Source organism: Papaver somniferum, chromosome 10 (genome assembly GCF_003573695.1).
Source record: "Papaver somniferum cultivar HN1 chromosome 10, ASM357369v1, whole genome shotgun sequence".
NCBI classification, from domain to species: Eukaryota; Viridiplantae; Streptophyta; class Magnoliopsida; order Ranunculales; family Papaveraceae; genus Papaver; species Papaver somniferum.
This window is the reverse complement of record NC_039367.1, coordinates 121934980-121956495: the sequence shown is the minus strand read 5'-3', so window position 1 is coordinate 121956495 and position 21516 is coordinate 121934980. Positions and strand designations below refer to the sequence as shown.

At 39.6% G+C, this 21516-nt stretch overlaps 1 long non-coding RNA gene across 1 annotated transcript; it reads right to left on the bottom strand.

Annotated features, from left to right (window-relative positions):
• LOC113317725 lies at positions 1–1256 on the bottom strand. Its single transcript, XR_003343901.1, has 2 exons — positions 727–1256; positions 1–322 (listed from the first exon to the last, which is right to left on the bottom strand). It is a non-coding gene; the product is annotated as an uncharacterized LOC113317725 (long non-coding RNA).
• Between the last annotated feature and the right edge of the window lie 20260 nt (positions 1257–21516).

Below are 21516 nucleotides of genomic sequence, written 5' to 3'. Positions count from 1 at the left end.
TTTATAATAAAAGACCAAATCTTATTAATGCATTATCACCTGGAAAATTTACAACTTGAGACCACCGATACAACCAATGTTCCATGTCACCAACGAGATAAAAAAATGTACATGAAAGCAAAAGAACGCGGATGGTTCATTGTTGTTGTATGTGTGGACATTGTTATATTGCTGCAAACATGCAATTGTAAGTTTCAGCATTGCATAAAATTTGTTGATAAATCTTTTGCCTACTCTTTTGAACATATAATTAATCTCCGATGTGATGCCAGATTCAATCTTCTCATAAACCCATTGCCAGATGAGAAAAAGTTATTTCTACCTGTTGTAATGCAGTAAAAAAAAGCAGGGATACAAAAATACAACATTATGAGAAGCAACGTACAAATTATAAAATTGATAAAATTCTTAGTAGTTATTATGTAAAATGAATATTTCTCTAAAAAAAGAAAATTGTAGAGTATTTCTCTAAAAAAATGATTGTAGAGTTCCATTGTTGATGGCAATTGACAAATGAACTTGAGATGATAAATGAATTAGATAAAAAATGTAAATTCATTATCAATAGAAAATTAAAATCTTAATCGTTTAGGTGAGTAAAAATCATTACATGTTAGACTCTTAATCCTACATATATTGCATCTCCCACGACTTTCATCTAGTGCAGCAATTGTAACAATTTGTGACTGGTGAGGGCTTGGGAAAGAGAGAAGGTAAGAGGCTAACCATTTTGTTGTGATAGGTTTCCGACATAGGTGAGTTTGCAATTTCCACGCTTGTCTCATACTTAAGACATATCACAGACAGATTTGGAGCAAAGAGGGCAAACGTATCTACTGTGCCAACAATAACAAAAATAAGACATCCTTTCAATCAAAGTACATATAAACAATAATTAAAGAGTAAGATAAAGTAACATAAAAAAAAAGCAATATAGTACTACTACTCACTGCAAGTGTTGTTGCATCCCTTCAAGCAATTCATATAAATCGTGTGTCAGCAGAGTAAGATATTTATATTATCAGTTGATTAAAAAACTTACCATAACAAATGGTATCTTTTACCTCGAAGAAAACATGACATTCATGATGCACTGCGCCCTTCCACATTAACTAAAAGCAAAAATCATAACAACGACAGTTGTTACCTATCTTGCAAAGCGGAAGTCATTAGAAAATCAGAAATCGAGTAAAAAATATGTTGTGAATAAGACTGTAAGATTGACAAATCAAAGGCCTAAAAATAAAACAGTATAATAAAAACAAAAGAAACAAAAGATATTTAGAAACCCTAAATAATAATAATAAAAACTCTTACCATAAAATATCCACAATGCTCTTATCCTTGTCTCCATTGTTTTCAGTTGAAATGAAAAACAAACACAAAAACAATATTAGGGTGTTCTTTTATATATGTACAAATAGAAAAACAAAATCGAAAACAAAAATAGTAGGGTTTTACGAACGCCAACGCATTTTTTCTCAAAAAAAAAACACATAAACAACATACATTAGAATTTCTATTTTTAGTCGATCACAATATTTTCTTAAAATTAAAAAGAGAAGAAGAAGAAGGTTTCAATTTACCAATAACAAATAGGATTTTGTTATTTACATTTACAGCAAACACCGCTCCTGCGAAATAAAATGAATCAGAAATCATTGGAACAAAATCAATAATGAACAATCAGCAAATTTACAATGAACATAGAGAGGGAGAAGGAAAACAAAGAGAGAGGGAGAAAGGAGGTAGTCGAGAGAAAACTGTGATACATTAAGAATTAAGGTTTTTTTTGGAGAAAAAAAGTTTTATGAATCGGTCATAGGTAGATACGTGCGTTGTAAATACCTGTGAAAGGCATCTGCTTTGCTATTGGTTTAAATTTTCTAAAACTGGTGGGACAAGAAGCTTTAGAATTCGAGCTTGATACAACTTTCAACCACAATTTATAATGCGGGAAACAACTAGTATAACTGTTTCTTGTAGGCGGACTCTCGTAGGAACCATTACATTACGGGAAAGTCTGAGTATCTTCTGCCACCATGTTTTCCAATACAAGCGATGATGTAAATATTGGGTAGTCAGCATATTCATTTCCACTAAATCTATCGGTATATGTTTCTTGATGTCATATTTTATTATGAAAATATTGCATAGATTAAAATAATAAAATGTAACTAAATTATTAAATATTATATTTAATAGCTTGATACATAATAAATTTTTATTGCGAAAAAATATAAACAGAATAAAATATTAGTTTTATTTTATGTTGTGGGATAAAATTCATATTCCACCACATTTCAGACGTGTCAAACGCTCATCTTTGAACTTTTTCTTTCTTACACCCTATTTTCTATCTGTGCCGAATGCACGTACTATTCTTTTATATCCAATTTGGAGGAGTTTCAATTCTTCTCAAATGAGCAACGAATCAGTCTTTTTTCTTACAAGTTTATGTTGTGCATCTGTAGTTTATAACTTTTTTCAGTATCGTAGCATTCTTCAATTGTGCTTTATTTGAAGCTGAATGCGTTCCTTCATAGTATTTGTGGTTGGACATTTATCTTGCCAGAATAACATATTCTTTGCATCGCTCAATTTGATTTTAATAAGCTCATTCATCATTCTTTTGTTTTTCAAGATTATTTTCCAAATGGCTCTTCCTTTAAGTTAACAGGGATATATGAGAACTCCTGTGATAGTTATTTTATTTATTTCCGAATAATTAACTATATATGATATGCAGAAAAGCTATTATACATTATATGGATGTTTGTATATCCACATAGTATATCTTATCGCTTTTTCTGCAATTTTACTAGTCCCTATGTTTTAAATTTTTTGTCCTGTATACTGTTTTCGTCAATTCTTTAATTATGTTTATATTCATACTTTTTCAATAAACTCTCAAATATACTCTTATTTTATTTTCATTATAAATATATTTACGATATGATCTTATCTAAAATTATTAAAAATTTATATCTAAATAGAAAACAAATATGATTGCTATCTTTATTTTCATCTTTACTACTTTTAAAAAATAATTATAATTACCGTAAATAAATATAGGTATCTTAGGAAATTTCATGATCTCCTTAATATTTTGACTTTGTCAAAGCGGACTAAAATTTTAAAACGGAGAAAGTATATCATTGCGTAACATCTATCTATCAACTAAACTAAAATCGGGGGAAAGTACCAAATTCAGAATCACATTATGTATAAAAGGGTTGCTCCTTTGCATGCTGCAGATATAAAGTTCCTTCCCAAAACAAATACGGGCATTATAAAATTCACATGGTGGAATTCTCGAGGTGTATTTATTAAGGTCTACATTTCTCTTTTCTTAATATGAATAAGTGTAAATACGTACAGGTTGCTTATACGGACAAGAAATTAGATAAATAAAAAATAAAGTGTTTTTTGGTTACCCATTGGTTAATATGCTAATTTGCGTTACTTCTCCTATGTTGATCATAGGTAAGACCGTAAGAGTAAGACCTCCTTTCTGTTAATTCTTCCAGGACCACCTAGTTAACTATGCACGTGCATGCAGTTCACGCGCGTGTAATTAACAAATAATTCAGTTTAAAAACCTAAAAATATCCTTTAACACACGTACGTGTTGTGATATTCAACTATCGCTTGGCACCTAACTAGCACATCATTATCAGAAAATTGTATTTGACACTTTGACACAATGACGTTAATGTGAAACAAACCCATGATAGTGAACCATGAAACGCATCAAAATCTCACAAACTTTAGCAAAATTCGACCGTAAAAAAAAAACAATTATACTCGTTTTTTCACATTTGTTTTGACATTAGTTTCTTTTTTATTTCCGTTATTTTCTAGACTATAAATACTCGATGCTTATTTTTAAGAACAAGGCTATCAAATTTGGATTTATATCCGACTCAAATTTTATAAAGAGAACTGGGCCATGAAGGAAAATCACACGAATCTTTTAATAACGGATATGTTTCCGCTCGAAAAAGAAGAATTTTTTTTTGAAAGAGATGGTAACATTTGCGGCACATATTTATTCCTAGACATTAACCCATTACAATTGTTTTTGATTGTAAGATCAAATCGACATTGCAACACATTGTTGATGGTGGCTTTTGAACAAGGGGTAAAATCGTAAAACCTCACGTATAACATGACGTCACCGGTGACACTAACACATTTATTAGAGCATTTAACGCGCTTATGTCAAAATTACCAGGTACCCTTTTTCAAATACTAAATTAGGGTTTCGATGCGCGAAACCCTAAGTTCACACATACCGCACAACCATTACGCAAAAAGCATGGCAAACATGCCAAATGCACGCACCGTGCAATCATCGCGCAGAACATAGCAATTGCACGTACCGTGCAATCACTGCACAAAAGCATGGCAATCATGCCACTCACACATGTCACGCAACATGCCAAATGCACGTACAGTGCAAACATCGCGCAAAACATAGCAATTGCACGTACCGTGCAATCATTGCGCAAAAGCACGGCAAACATGCCAAAGGCACGCACCAGCGACATGCTACATGTTTTCCGCGAAAAATACTCGAGACATCAAAACATATGTTACAAACTGGGGGATGCTCATTAGGGTTTTGGTTTTGCGGTCTACAGCGTGCGGCATACACAAATGCCCGTTTCAAGAAAGTGTAATAGAATAAAACGCTTAGTAAATGCAGGAAGTAATGGTGAAACGCTCTTTCATTATGGAACATCAGTTCCATCAAACTCCATCAATACCATGTGTTACCACCTCTTCCCATTTAACTCATCCGTTTCTTTTCTTACGGGGCCAGAGTACGTTTTATTTGGACTTGTATAAATAGGTTTTACCTATTTCCACCAAGACACAAGTTTTGGTCAGGGAGAAATACAACACTCAGAAAGGCAACTCTTGCTAGCTTTCTCAAAGCTTTCATCTTCTGATACAAGTCAAGTACTACTCTCCCAGATCTGCTCTGGTCTCAACACTCTCTTCGCTTCCCTCCGTAAACCATCCCTTCTCCTCATTTTGTGACCGAAGCAAATCCGGAATGGCCATTTCTTGGTTTAGGCCAGATTCGTACAGATTGATCTCTCGAATCTAAAGTACTCCCGTGCAGTACATTTGTTTAGGGTTTAATTTTGTTTCTCACCCACTCACCGAAATTACCAAAATCAGCAGAAAAGATTTTCACCCATAAAAAATTGGCGACCACAGTGGGAGATCAATATCTGAGTTGCAAAGTTGACTTGCGGTTTCCAGCATTGCCTTTCTAGTTCTATTCTTTCAGCATGGTAGAGCTAAGTTCTGGATCCGCGACAAACTCTGAAAGCACCAATATGGAAACTGCTCCTGGCGCTGATGGTTCTTCCAACGACACTGCTACATCACTTGCTGACCTTGGCAACACGGAAGGCGCCCCTTCAAGCGTTACACCACCAGTCACCAGATCCAGGGCCGCCTCCACTCCGAATACTCCTACGCAATCCTTTAAAACAAGCGGTACGGAAGGTGCTCCTTCAAGCATTACACCACCAGTCACCAGATCTCGAGCTGTCGCTACTGTCCCACCTGCCGCCCGAACAACATCTACTCCACCACCAGGGCGAGAAACCAGAGGAGGCAGACCTTATGTCACCATCGCCGATCTGATGGAGAGATAGGAAGTTCTTGCTAGAGCCCATACAGACATGGTTTCGACCCAGAAAGAGGTGCTTGTTTTTCTCAAGTCCCTAACAGAACGGCTGCCACGGGAGTCACGCCAGCCGGGATCAAGGACTGACACTCCCAACAACCCTGAGGCCAGCACCTCAACACTGCGGGAACTGCGCCGACCAGAGTCAAGGACAGACACTCCCAATAGCCCTGGGGCCGGCACCTCAGCAGAGCGCACTGACATAGCCGAAGAAATTCGTGTTGAAGCCTCGAAAGCAAGAAATCATCCGTACAATTTTGTCACACGAGAAGACTTGGAGCGGCTTCTCCAAACCCGAATAAAAAACGACGAGACGGATACACATCAGCACCAACCTCCTTACCCAATGGAGATCCAATGAACACGAGTACAACCACATTCTCCTCTTTAGGGAGTTTTCGAAATCGCTTACCGAAAGAGCATTCATGTGGTACAACAGTATCACACCAGGAAGCATCCGCAATTGGGGTGAAATGGTTACGTCATTCTACAAGAAGTATTTCTTCGTGTCTGAACAAGTCACTCTCTCAAATCTAGGGAGGATGTTCCAACAAAATAACGAGCATCCAAATGAGTTCGTCAAGAGATTCAGGATCCAAGCACTGGACTGCCACGATCCGAATGTGACCGAACAACAATTAGTGAATTCATGCATCAATGGCATGACTCCCATCTATCGCGCCTTACTGGAGAACCTACGATTCCAGACGTTCTCCGAACTCCATGCAGCTGCCAAACGATCAGCCACAACAGCTCCGGCTTTATTAGAAAGAACCAGACCATCCAAAGGTGAAGATGTGCACGAAGTCCGGAGAAGCGCGCGCCTCCTTAACAAGTCGTACAACACTGGCCCCTCCTCTGTAAGCGTGGTGGACGAAAGAGGGAAGAGGAAAGCCCCGATGATGGATCAGCACCCTAAATGCACAGCCCCGACACGACGGGCAGCTCCACCGCGGAAAGCTGCGACTAAGGCTCCCGAATCTCATCATGAAACAAGAGAGGATGATCTGGACTTCCCGTTTCCAATGGAGGAAGTAATCAGACTTTTAGAAGCATGGGTTCAAGACGATGTCATCAGACTGCCGCCTCTCATACGCCCACCAACTGAGGCCGAGATGGCAAACCCCAATACTGCCACTACCATAGGTTCGTCCATCACCCGACTAGCGACTGCAACAAGCTGAAGCACATTTTCAAGAAAAATGTAGAAGCAGGAGAGCTTCGGCTAGGGAACGAAGGAGTACATAGAGACCAGCTTCCTGTAAGGAATTACGGAATCTCTGGGGACTCCGTACATTAAACCGTACAGTCCAAGATGCAACACGTATGCGAAATCCTCTATTTCTCCATGGTACAACGCCAAGACATTTTCGCGGCCCTCAACTGCATAGTGTCTGGCAAACGGCTTTTTCCTGCTACAGTAGCCGCACCAAAAGCACAAGTCTTCCCCGAGGATGCTACTGAGAAGCGCAACTGGGGACTGCTAACCACGGTCCATTTGAAGAGCACCGAATTTAGCAACACACTAATCGATGCGGCCTCAGAATTCAACGTTGTTACTTTCAAGACCCTAAAAGCAACAGGAATAACAAAGCAAGAGGATGTCCGTTCTCCATCAATTATTAGGAACCTTGAGGGAAGAAGCCTAAACGCACCCGGCTACGTCAATCTCAAAACCAGCGTAGGAAATACTGCGACACATGGAAGGTTCCACATTGTCAAAGAATTGAGTTACGACATGGTCCTGGAACGCCCGTGGATACTCTACAACAAAACAAAACTAGGAACATCCCCTCTACCCATGACAACGCCCGAAAGGGTATCCAACAAACCAGCCAACCTGCTGCTGTGTCAACAACTTACTGACGGAACTCAATTACCTAGGGAAAGCCTTCCGACGCTGGCTCACGAACTCTGAACCCAAGTAAGTCTGACTGAACAACCCTCTATACAATCAGTCACTACTCGTCATAACCCGTCATGGGGACTCAGCGCGATTACCGAGCACGATGCTGTCAAGAGGTGTGAATGGAACGCTGGGCCCTTCAAGCGCTTCGCCAAGGACTTGAAAATTGCCCTCGAAGATGACGAAAGCAGAAACCGAGCAATCGTACAACAACCAAACCCGTTCCAGATCGGAGATATGGTGGTCAGGGCTACCTCATTTCAAGTCGTAAAGATGACAGTGGATATGACGGTTCAAAAGAACCCTCCTGAAGGAAAGGAAGATGAACCATCTCTGGTGGCTGACATCCTTTTAGGTGGTTATTGCAAGCTCATCAACACGGACAAATTGAAAGGTGTGGTGGTTCACTCACGATGGCTCGAACCCTTCAGCACCTGAAATGTCATACTTCCTCGCCCCCCGACATCCACTCTTTGACATTTCCTCCAGCAATTTCCCTTTCCACCATTATAATTGTATTCCCCCGAGATAAATGCACCACTTGCATTTTTCCAGCAGAGTTCCAGTTTTTCTATTATTAAGCAATCTTATCTTTCCCCTCCAGTAAAATTTCCGAATCTTAAAAAAAAAGAAAATTTACCCGTCCAAACCTAATCAGAAATCAGAACCATACCAAGAAGATCATTTATAAGTTTTATTCAATACAAAGCCACAATAGGTACACTGATCAGCAAAATACCAAGTTCAGCATGAGTACAAGAAAAAGGGGATTTGCAAGACATCAAAACGACTAGGCAACAAGAAGAAGCAGTAAAAAGAAGAAAACTATTCGCCGGCAGAAGCTCGAATCCCTGACGCCCCTATCAGAGATTCTTCAAACACTTTCCCCAGCAATCCCTCGGGCTGCAAAGATTCCATAAGGAAGACGTGTCAACAGCAACATCCTCCATGTCCCACATGGACACCGTCTCAGCGGCGATGATATCCGACCTCTTCCTAGCTTCCGCTCCAGCAGTTGACCCGATGTACGCCACACCAGCAAATTTTTCGTCGTACGTCCCAGAGGTTTTCTCAGCAGCCTTTTGAGGAGGGTTCCCTGACTCATCCATGTCGGAATCCGTAGAAGTCTGGGCATTTGCCTGTGCCTCGCATGGGTAGATCAAAGGAATATCCTGGATGGTTGCTCTGATTTCGCAAAACAGAGACCCGATCCTGTCCAATGACTCCTCATGGGAAGAAGATCGGTATTCACCAATCCCGGAACATCTCTCCAAAGATCTGGCGGCGCCACCGTTACTAGGAGACGCCATCACGATATCGGGAGAAGAACGAATCTTACCTTACCTGCACCAACAAACAACTAGAAAGAGGGAGATGACACAATTTCACCAGCAGTATATATACACAAACCCTAAAAAGGGGAAAGGGAGAGTAACGCGCTTTCATGGACGTAATGTTTCCAGATTTTTTTTGTAAAAGGGGAAGAATTCTCTGCTAAAGCCACGCATGAAGAAAGGCAGCCGGGACCGTAATACCCAGCCTCGCCACTTCCAAAACGCACGCACTTTCCTTGCCAGTGCCAGCCATATCAAAGCTCAGCGGTAATCATGCCAGTCCGTGCCGGTCACACCTTCCTTATCGGTACCGGCCTTACCAACATTCAACATTGGCCATTCCCTTCCATACCAGCGCTTCCCTTCCAGCGCCAGCATTACCAACGCTCAACGCTAGCCACGCCGACACTGTGTCAGCCATGCCTCCCTTGCCAATCCGCGCTTTCCCTTTGCCAACGCCATGCTCTGTCAAGTGGCCCACACCCATTCCAAGCTTATTGGTGCTGACAAGTCCCTTCCATGTCAAGTCTATGCTAGCAGCTCCGCCTCGCGTTCCAAAGCCTGGCCCCAAAGACACCTAGTCATATTGGGATTTGTGCAAAGCTACCAGATGTGAGGATTGTGGATTCTTACTTACATCTCGAAAAAGGTCAGACAAATCTCCTCGGCCCTCTTTTACGACTTACTGTCTCAGTTCTATCCTCGTCTGTCACCATCTTATGCTTACCTCGCAACAAGGCCCCTGTTCCAAGCTAAGTAGGGGACTTAATGTTGATGGTGGTTTTTGAACAAGGGGTAAAACTGTAAAACCTCACGTATAGCATGACGTCACCGGTAAAACTAGCACATTTATTAGAGCATTTAACGCGCTTATGTCAAAATTACCAGGGTACCCTTTTTCAGATACTAAATTAAGGTTTCGATGCGCGAAACCCTAAGTTCACACATACCCCACAACCATTACGCAAAAAGCATGACAAACATGCCAAATGCACGCACCGTGCAATCATCGCGCAGAACATAGAAATTGCACATACCGTGCAATCACTGCACAAAAGCATGGCAATCATGCCACTCACACATGTCAGGCAACATGCCAAATGCACGTACCGTGCAAACATCGCGCAAAACATAGCAATTGCACGTACCGTGCAATCATTGCGCAAAAGCATGGAAAACATGCCAAATGCACGCACCGTGCACTCATCACACAAAACATAGCAATTGCATGTACCATGCAATCATTGTGCAAAATATGGCAACCATGCCAAAACTACAAATAACGCGCAACCGTTGCGCTAAATATGGCAACCACGCCAAACCGCAAAGCAACGTGCAATCAACATGTTAACCATGCCAAAAATCCAAAAACGCACCACCATTGCACAAAATGGCAACCATGCCAAAAGCGCGCGCCATTGGCACATGCCATGCAACCCTTGCAACATGACATGCCAAGCCGTGCAACCTAGGGTCAAAGCCGCCACACGCGCCATTGGCACATGTCGTGCAACCCTTGCAACCTGGCATGCCAACCCGTGCAACCTAGGGCCAAACCGCCACACGCGCCATTGGCACATGTCGTGCAACCCTTGCAACCTGGCATGCCAAGCCGTGCAACCTAGGGCCAAAGCCGCCACACGCGCCATTGGCACATGTCGTGCAACCCTTGCAACCTGGCATGCCAAGTCGTGCAACCTAGGGCCAAAGCCGCCACATGCCGTGCAACTCTTGCAACCTGGCATGCCAAGCCGTGCAACCTAGGGCCAAAGCCGCCACACGCGCCGTTGGCACATGCCGTGCAACCCTTGCAACCTGGCATGCCAAGCCGTGCAACCTAGGGCCAAAGCCGCCACACGCGCCATTGGCACATGCCGTGCAACCCTTGCTAATTGGCATGCCAAGCCATGCAACCTAGAGCCAAAGCCGGCATACGCGTCATTGGCACATGCCGTGCAACCCTTGCAACCGGGCATGCAAGCCGTGCAACCTATGGCCAAGACATACCACACATGCCATTGGCACATGTCGTGCAACACTTGCACTTTGGCATTTCCACTTGCACCCGGCGTGCAACCTAGGGACAAGGCATACCACACATGTCATTAGCACATGACGTGCAACAATTGCACTTTGGCATTTCCATTTGCACCCGACGTGCAGCCTAGGTCCAAGGCATACCACACATGCCATTGGCACATGCCATGCAACACTTGCACTTTGACACTTCCACTTGCACCTGACGTGCAACCTAAGGCCTGCGCATGCCACACATGCCATTGGCACATGTCGTGCAACCCTTGCACTTTGGCATGTCGCGCCTACATCAAAGGCCACGATTCCTCTTATGCAAAATCTCAACCGTCGAAGGTCGCTACTGAGCCGGCAAGTCTCTCAAGCTCAACTTACCGAACACCAGCGACATGCTACATGTTTTCCACGAAAAACACTCGAGACATCAGAACGTATGTTACAAACTGGGGGATGCTCATTAGGGTTTTGGTTTGGCAGTTTACAGTGTGCGGCAACACAAATGCCCGTTTCAAGAAAGTGTAATAAGAATAAAACGGTTAGTAAATGCAGGAAGTAATGGTGAAATGCTCTTTCAGTATGGAACATCAATTCCATCAAATTCCATCAATACCAGGCGTTACCACCTCTTCCCACTTAACTCATCCGTTTCTTTTCTTACGGGGCCAGAGTACGTTTCACTTGGACTTGTATAAATAGGTTTTACCTATTTCCACCAAGACACAAGTTTTGGTCAGGGAGAAATACAACACTCAGAAAGGCAACTCTTGCTAGCTTTCTCAAATCTTTCATCTTCTGATACAAGTCAAGTACTACTCTCCCAGAGCTGCTCTGGTCTCAACACTCTCTTCGCTTCCCTCCCTAAACCAGCCCTTCTCCTCCTCTTTGTGACCGAAGAAAATCCGGAACGACTATTTCTTGGTTTAGGCCAGATTTGTACAGATTAATCTCTCGAATCTAAAGTACTCCCGTGCAGTACATTTGTTTAGGGTTTAGATTTGTTTCTCACCCACTCACCGAAATTACCAAAATCAGCAGAAACGATTTTCACCCATAAACACACATGTTCAATTTCTAATTTGTGCTAAAGGGTATTTTTTGGATCTACAATTCTATCAGTATTTCTTTTACTACACACATGAAATGCACATGCACAGTTGACTGAGTGGACGTAACACAATTAGCATAAGAAGATTTTTTTGCCAATTATCAATTAATTAATAGGTGAAATAATGCAAATTAACATATTATGTAGGAGGATCAGGATAATATAAACAAAAAAAAATTCCCCAATGAAATAATACCTAATTTACTAAAATTACTTATAACATCAAAATAATTAAGGTAGTGGACAAAAACAGTAATTCATTCTTTTTGGAGTAACAATTAGGTAAAATCTAGCAGGGAAATAGAGGAACTTCTTATTGGTAAAAGAGGCATTAGATATTACATAGGTATAATGTTCTTTATATACAGAGAATAGTAAACCCTAGGTATCTAGTTGGGCCGCATATCTATGGGTTGTAGGCCCTACAACACTCACCCTTGTGCGGTCCAATAGAACTTCATATGCAGTGCTTCGAATGTGGTTCTTCAAATGTCGTCCTCTCCTTGATGACTTGTACCGAAATCAATTGCCTCATTAAAACTTTGATAAGGAAAAACCCAATGGGACAAAACCTTGGTACAACTATTCACATGTAGTACTTCACATGTTATCTCGTAGTTTACATGTAGTTCATCACATGCAATACGATCTTCAAGGACCGACTAGTCTAAGTTAATTGCCTCGTTAAAACTTCGTCAGGAAAAACCCAGAGGGACAAAACTTGAACTAAAGAAAAAGAGTACAATATTAAGCAAACTTAGAACATAGCTGCACTCGAATATGTTGCCTCATTAAAACCTTGACAAGGAAAACCCAGTAGGACAAAACATTGACGAAGAGAAAAGAGTGCAACATGACAGATGCAAGTAAAGGTGATCAGTTGTAGATGATCACTTTTCTCCGTTGAAGTTGACTAGTTTCTTCACAACTTCTAAGGCAGAAAATCCTCATGGGAAAGACAATAGCCTCAGTTGGGAAATTACTTCCCGGTGTTTGTTGTTGTCTTATTAAAAACCTTGCCGAGTAACAAAATCCTGTGGGAAAAAGTAACCTCGATGGAGGAAAATAGTACAACAAAACTTCAATTTAGATGTAAAATATGTCAACATCATATCCTTGGATCCTCCCCCTGATGTCGGCATCTCCCCCTGATTACTATCATAGTTTTTCCAGACAGTTCCTTTAGTCATGTACTTTTCGAAACTGAATATCGGTAATGACTTAGAAAATAGTCTACCATATCTCCCCCTGATTACATTCGTTGGAGAAAATATTATTGTTCCTTCATAATCAACAACCTTTGGATTGCAGTTCCTTGAGCATTCTTTTTTTACGTCTTTGCAGATATAAAACAAACTCATATCAATGGTTACTTTTAAGTAAATGATTCAGTTCATTATACCATTTCAATGACGTTGCATTGGCGCTGAGCTATATCTAGCTAACAAGTTCACCGAGGCTGTAACATTTGGTCGAGTAAGTTATGCTAAGTGCAATAATGTGTCTATTGTACTTAGATAAGGGAAATTCATCTCCCGACACATCTTCGTCATCTTCCTTTAGACGAATTGGTCATTTATTTACATTTGAACCTCGACTAACCATGGGAGTGTTAGGAGGATGCATGTCCTTATTAAGTTTCCTGACAGCTTTAAACCTATGCAAACTGGTGGAATAATATACCACAAGCTCAATTTTTGATCGAGCTTTCCCCAGATTTCTCATCTCAATTTTGGATTTAGAATAGCTTGTAGGATCTCTTATTACATTAAGACCTCACATCATGTCTGTACCATCGACATAGATAGCTACAATTCCAAATCAGGAACTTGCTTGTGAATACGCAAGGAAAAATACCTTACTTGTCTATCCCCTCCAAATCAAATAGCCACTTATACGACTATACCACATTCACATGATTATTTCAATCCGTAAGTGAAACTCCAGTCTAATTGTAAATGCACTTTGTGGTCTAAAGTCACTTGATTTGGGTAACAAAAGGCTATAAAGCCCTTTTGTAAATATCTTCTATCTCCTGATTCTTTCAGAGATACGTAATAACCACATAATATGATGCATTTCAAGTCCTTTTGAAATTACCAAGCTAACTAAGTAGCGGAATGCTATAATGTTCATTACAAGAGGACAATTTTAGGGATTTGTAAGAAACCTCGCGCCACAAGGTGAGTCTTGACACTTTGTGAATTCATTCTTCCCAATATGATTTATGACAAATAATCATGTATGTCCCATAGGCTTTACACTTGGTTGGTTAGCACTACCACACCAAATACATGTATATTTGTCAAAGAACCAAGTTCTACCTGGATTGTGTAGGCCAACTATTCTTTTTATTGACATTAAACAATAAGAAGCATGGTTCGATCTCATCGTGATCTATTTCCTTGAGAAAAATATGCTCGAACGATCTTTCCATTGACTCGTGTATGTTCTCATAATCCTTTGGGATTTCATTGTTCTCTGGAATCATTAAACTTTTGAGCGTCCTCCAATATTGATTCATGGACATATTCAGAGACAATCAAATGAGATGATTTTATTAATGATACAAATTAGGTTGTGCCTTAATCATCTACTTCCTTTCTAGGTGAGTATTGATCGAACCTTGTGGTCTCTCCAGCTTCCTTTGTGGAGCTACGGCTTTAACTACACTTCTACCAAGGGTGGTTGCAACACCTTAGTCTATGGTGTACCCTATACTGAGGATTTCTAATCTTGCAGGAACATTTGCAGCTGGTAAGTGTGATCTTATCACGTTGTCGATATCAATGCACTTTCTGAAATCGATTTTTCTTTGTCACTTCACATTTATATTTTTGGAGTACAAGAATCAATATGAGATACAATGGGAACACACCACGAAAAATCCTGTCGTTCTTTTAGAAAATACTTTTTCTTATCTCCCCCTAATGACGGGAAGACTGTCTCATTAAAATGACAACCCGCAAATCTAGCGGTAAGAGATCTCCTGCCAAAGGTTTTAAAACATGGATAATTGTTGGGAGTAAATATCCAACATAACTACTTAATCGTTTTCGTGACCCATACGGCGTGGACTCGTAATGGCACATATATAGTGCAACCAAAAATACGTAAAAACACTAATATCAGGCTTATATCCAGTTACCAACTGGTACGCAGAAAAGGTTGACTAATATTGGGTTCTAAAATGAATTAAGTAAAGATGTGTTAATATTGCATATCCCCAAAGCAATAAAAGGTAGGTTGGTACGCGTAACCTATGCGTTAGACATCATCTGTAACATTTGATGATAGTCTGTGCGAGACCATTGGATATAGGATGCTCTGCATTGATCCTATTAAATATGTAATAACCATCAAGTCCTTTTGATGTGCACTAGATAGCATTTACAAGGGGTGGTGAGCCGTTACATGTATAATATGTGCTAGTAGTTTTCCAAACATAAAACTTCTTGGGAACTGTAACTAGTCCAAATTGTGAAAGCATCCACCAGAGACATAAGACACTTTAATGGTCCGCATTCTGCGTGGATATTTTCTAGATCACCTTGTTTTCTTTGTAATATAGGTTGTTTACCATTTGCATCTTAGGATGGTCTCAATCCTTTTTACAATAGACTTTGTAAAATGAGTGATGTGCTTCTTTACTTTAAAAGCATAATGGAAACTAGGGGGTGGTGCATCTAATATTTTAGAAAACACTTATTGTGAGATATGTCGTCATTTCGCATTATATCAATCTTTTCCTATTTTTGTTATTTCAAATAAAGTGATGCTCGTATGAGTCATTTCAAAAAGATCATCATTTCAAAACCAAAGTTACTTTATGGTTATTCCCAAAGTCTGTATGAATCAATTCCCAACATTTCATCATCGGAGTCAGTATGGATTCAATAATCCAACTACTATAGTGATTTACATCTCACTAGATTGACTCATTAGTGTCTCTTAAATATATTTCCTTCCAAATATATTAAAGACTATAAATAATGCAATCTATTACATTCTCATCACTGTGAGGTTCCACATGATATCCATTTGTACGAGTTTCTTTGGAGTTTAACAAGGTTCCACATGATATCCATTTGCACGGGTTTCTTTGGAATTTAGCAAAGTGTGATTATCTCTCGGTACATGTAGAGATTTTGTGACGTCTTTGTTCTATCTTGAAAACAAATTTTGAGCAACACTGCGCTCGATGATCCAATCCTCGTAGTCACATTATAAGGAGATAGTTCAACAACTAGTTTAAATTACTTAAGATGATGGGAGGGAAACCACTATCTGTTAGACATTGAGTCTTGAGATATTAAATAAGTGGTGTGGCCTTATTAGTAACAAAAGTGAGATCCAACTCAAGTACTTTAGAGTGAATATATGTTACGTTTCAGGGAGGATGATCTATTTTTCATCCGTATATATCTCAAGTGCTATGGAGAATTTATGTCTCGTGGGAATGATGTACTTTTCATTCCATAAGCGCAGACATTGGATCTAGTTCAAATAAATAGTCAATTGGCCAGACAAAGTTCTTCTTGTCATTAAAGTTGATGTCTAAAGTATGACCTTCCCATGGAAAATTGGTTGCTACTAGGGTACCCGCATTACATTGCTTGTACCAATACCGGCAAGAAGATTCATTCCCAACTCTTGAGAGCTAGAATTACATCTTAGCTTCATCCCATATTCAGTTGATACCTGTACTTTGGTGTCATTACTGCTGGGAAAAAAAATACATCTTTGTCTCATGATATATATGTCCCTTCACATGCTTTATATGAGTAGGTACGTCTAACCCTCATTACCTCGGGGTTCTTTCCATTTTCAAATTTGCTACATTTAGCTTAATTTGAGAAATTTCTTTATCTCAACAGGCCAAGAGAATCTCACTACACATGTCAACCAATTACTTTAGATTGAATAGATTATTAAAGATAGTTCTCTTGTTGTCATACTTCAACATATACTGGTTCGTTAGTATCATGGATGAAGTAGAAAATGGAAATTTTCTGACTCATATCATCTTTGGTGAGTTCTTTCACAAAATTTGGAATACATGTGATTTATTTGAACGTATCTTTTGAAACTACTGACAAATTAATAGTCGAGCAAGTGGATTACATTACACGGAACATTCAAATTTTGTGAAGAAAATATCAAGTACGCAATAATGGTGTCCGAGTACTTCTAAACCCCAAATAAATATATTTGAATCGAGTTGGTACAACCAATTGAACAAAATACACCATTCAACTATAGCCGATATCATATTCAAGAGAACAAAATAACATTAAGACCAAAATTCTTAATGATTTAAATTGACAGTTTATGGGCTTATCTTAAGAAAAAACAAACAAAACTAGGCATGTTCTGATAATTAATAAATAAATAAGCCCACCAGGTATTCAATGTAAAAAAAAAACCCACATTACATTAGTTTTAGTTACACACCTCATATATTGGTTCCCGCTCTATGTACACAGAACCATAACAGCCTTGGTTACGCACAACCCAAGAACAGAACACAGGTCACAACCGGAACGGGGTCAGAACAAACCGGGATGGACCGGCCCTGCCCAGGCCGAAGACTTTTCTTCCCACCGATTCGCTTTCCCCTCGGAACAGGAGCAATTTTCTTCCACGGTTCTCCTCGGAAATAAATATGAGAAAGTAAATCCATCCAACTAATCTGATTTGATTCCAGCGATTTCAACATTAGTTTGACGACATGAGTAAATGTAAATCATCTATATAAAAAAAAAGAAAAAAAACACCAATCTAGCTCTTACCTCTGCGGTATAGCTTCGTGCTGACAACGTTTTGAAGTAACAATTAGGTAAAATCTAGAGGCAGGGAAATAGAAGAACTTATTATCTTATTGATAAAAAGGAACTAGATATTACATAGGTATAATATTCTTTATATACAGAGAAAGTTAAACCCTAGGTATCTAGTTGGGCCGCATATCTATGGGTCGTAGGCCTACAACAATTCCGTTTTTTTTTTACATTTGTTTTCACATTCAGTTCTTTTCTACATGCCGGGCCAGGGAGACCATCCCACTCTCTCTCACTCGGTACACACCGGGCATTCCAACCCGCGGTGAGCTTCAAAGGACTTGTTTGCTTTCTCTTTCTCAATTCTCAAGTTCCCTGACTAGAACTCTTTAAACGGAGGGAATGAAGAAGCATTTGAGAGTTGACGAAGGTTAATGAAGTTGAGTTTATATCCGACCCGAATTTTATAGAGAGAGTTGAGCGATGAAGGAAAATTACATGAAGCTTTTAATAACAGATATGTTTCCGCTCGAAAAAGAAGAAAAATGAAAAAGATAGCAACATTTAGAGCATGTATCTATTCCTAGCCATTAGCACATTAGAATTATTTCTGATCGTAAGATCAAATCGCTATTGCAACGCATGTCCAATTTCTAATTTGCGCCAAAAGGTATTTTTTTGGTTTTATTTACACAAAATTGGTTAAAAAGACCAAAATCAACAATTCCTGGGTGAAATGGAGAGTTAGATTTTGATACTGTTTAAATGGACAAAAATATAAAAATAGGCAGGAGTAACCAGTTTCATCGTGCCCATTTTCAAATATTTTTTCTTATTTTTAATTTACACACGATGTATCCAGTTTCATCCTTGCTATTTCTTAAATTTAAGCTAGGATGAATCCAGTTTCATCCTTGCTATTTTTTTTGGCCATTTCACCCAAACTATTTTTTACTCGTCCATTTGAACCGTGATTTAAAAATATTTGGACAAATGACCCATTTTCCGTTTTATTTATTAGTATTTTTCCTATTATATGCATGAGCTGCACATCCACAGTTGACCGAGTGGACAACACAGTTAACAGAAGAATTTTTTTGCCTATAATCAATCAATTAATTGGAGAAATAATGCAAATTATCGCATTATGTAGGAGGATCGGGATAATGTAAACAAAATAAAATAAAATTCCCAACAAAATAATTAAAATTCATTAAATTTATTAAATTAGTCGGAACATTAAAATAAGAACAATTTATTGGAGGTTACATAAACTAACTGGGGATACTTTTATCGTAGTTGTCGACATGATTTTTCAATAAAATCGGCATGATCGATGGATTGCCGGCACTGAAAAATCATGCCGACAATTACAATGAAATATCCCCGATTGCATGTTCTAAAATAAGGTAGCATGGTCCATGATTCCATGATATATTTGAGGAAGGTGATCAAAAAAAGAAAAAAAGAAAAGAAAAAGCAAAGCAAAGCAATAGCAATATGGAGATATTCAGAGCTTCAAAGGACTTGTTTGTTTTCTCTTTCTCAACTCTCAAGTGCCCAGACCAGAACTCTTTTTATAATATAATGGACCCACCTTAGGTGGTTTGTGACTTTCTGCCCTTCCGTCGGTCTCAACTCAGACTCATAGGGTAAGGCAATGATACTCCTGAATCCTGATCCTTATACAGCGGGACCTATATCCTAATCAACATAGATCAACCAATCAGATAATTTTAACGGTACTAAACTTATCAAACCACCGAGGTTTAGATAGGAGGCGGCGTGAGAGATCACATCCAGCTCCAGATGGTCTTTCGATCAAAGATCGTATATGCAAAATCATGGCTGTATATCCATAATGCTGATATTGTACTTCATGGCACCAATTTCTAACGGACTCCCCAGTATCTCAACCATGCACTTTGATATAATCCTAAGAAACCTGACATTCTAAACGGGCTTTTCCTTAATCGGGCTTGAAGCTTAGAGCATCTCCAATGCTAGGGTTGGAGGTCTCAAAAAGACATGACACATAGGATTTAAGACATTTTATACCAACTTTTCATCTTCAACACTAGGATGGAGGTCATAAAGAAAGATGACATGTCCATGTGGGGATCAAGTGGGGTTAAAGGAGAAAGTCTTATTTAGACCTTCTTCATGATCCCGGGGCTTAAGTCCATATCATCTTTTGTCTCTAAATTTAGACAAAAAATGTTGGATAGGACCTTGGTGATTGGAGATGGAATTTAAGATACAAAGTCTTATATTTATTATTTTTCATCATGTAGTGAATGACCCACACTCAAAGGGTCTTAGTAAGACCTCCACATAAGATGACCTTGACCCCAAACATTGGAGGTGCTCTTATAAGAAAAAAGAAGAAACCGAAGCAGCACAAATTTCGAGATCCTAGAGCCTAAGAGCAACTGCAGTGGACGACCAAACCTATAATTATGATCCATGGACAAGACGCAACGGGACGGAGTAAAGATTAAAATCTGGACCAAAACCAAATTCAGGACCATATTTGGTCTGGGACCAAGACCAAAACTATATATAGTGGAGCGGATGTATAATCACCGTTTGTCATCGGGCGTGTATATAATCTACGCCTGTTGTGAAACGTACGTAAAGTCACCGCCCCATAAAGAGGCGTGTATATAAGTTACGCCCAGTTCAGGCGTTGCTGAAATGTTCGCCCGTTGGGACGTTGATAAAGTTTACGCCCCACGCCAGGCGTTCATAAAATTAACGCCCCATTCAGACGAAGATTATACAAACGCCCCAGCCCGGCGTTGATATTGTTAACGCCCCACGCCAGGCGTTGATATAGTTAACGCCCCAGCCCGGCGTTGATATTGTTAACGCCCCACGCCAGGCGTATATATAGTTAACACCCCATCCCGGCGTTGATATAGTTAACGCCCCACGCCAGGCGTATATATAGTTAACGCCCCATTCCGGCGTTGATATAGTTAACGCCCCACTCCAGGCGTATATATAGTTAACGCCCCAGCCCGGCGTTGATATTGTTAACGCCCCACGCCAGGCGTTTATATAGTTAACGCCTGTTGTTGAGCGGACTTAATATCTCCGCCCCAAGCTTGAGTTTAAAAAAAAAAATTAAAACGTTAGACAAAATTGATTTTGAAATTTTTTTATACCGTTGGTAATTCGAACGTTGAAGAAAATGGAACGTTGGATAATTTGGAACGTTGGAAAGTTTGGAAGACATTTTGGAACGTTGAAAATTTCGGAAGAAACACCTATATATACACATGAGATCCTGTGACATTTTCCTCCAACTAATACTTCAAACTATCTATCACACCAATAAGAAGAAATATTATTTCTGCTTTCAAATCATTTGGAAAATTTTCACGGATTCGCTTACAATGGCACCAAGAGTAGCACGAGGTCCAAATTTTACGACAATCGAAGATGTAACAATGTGTAAAATTCATTTATCTATATCTCAAGATTCTAGTGTTGGAGCTGATCAATCAGAGGCGACGTTGTGGACTCGTATCAAGGATGATATTGAACTTCATTTACCTAATAATCCAGAGCGGTCTTGGAGTTCTTGGCAAAAACGATATCAGGGAATAAGTAAAGATGTGGCGTTATTTTCGGCAAAAGAG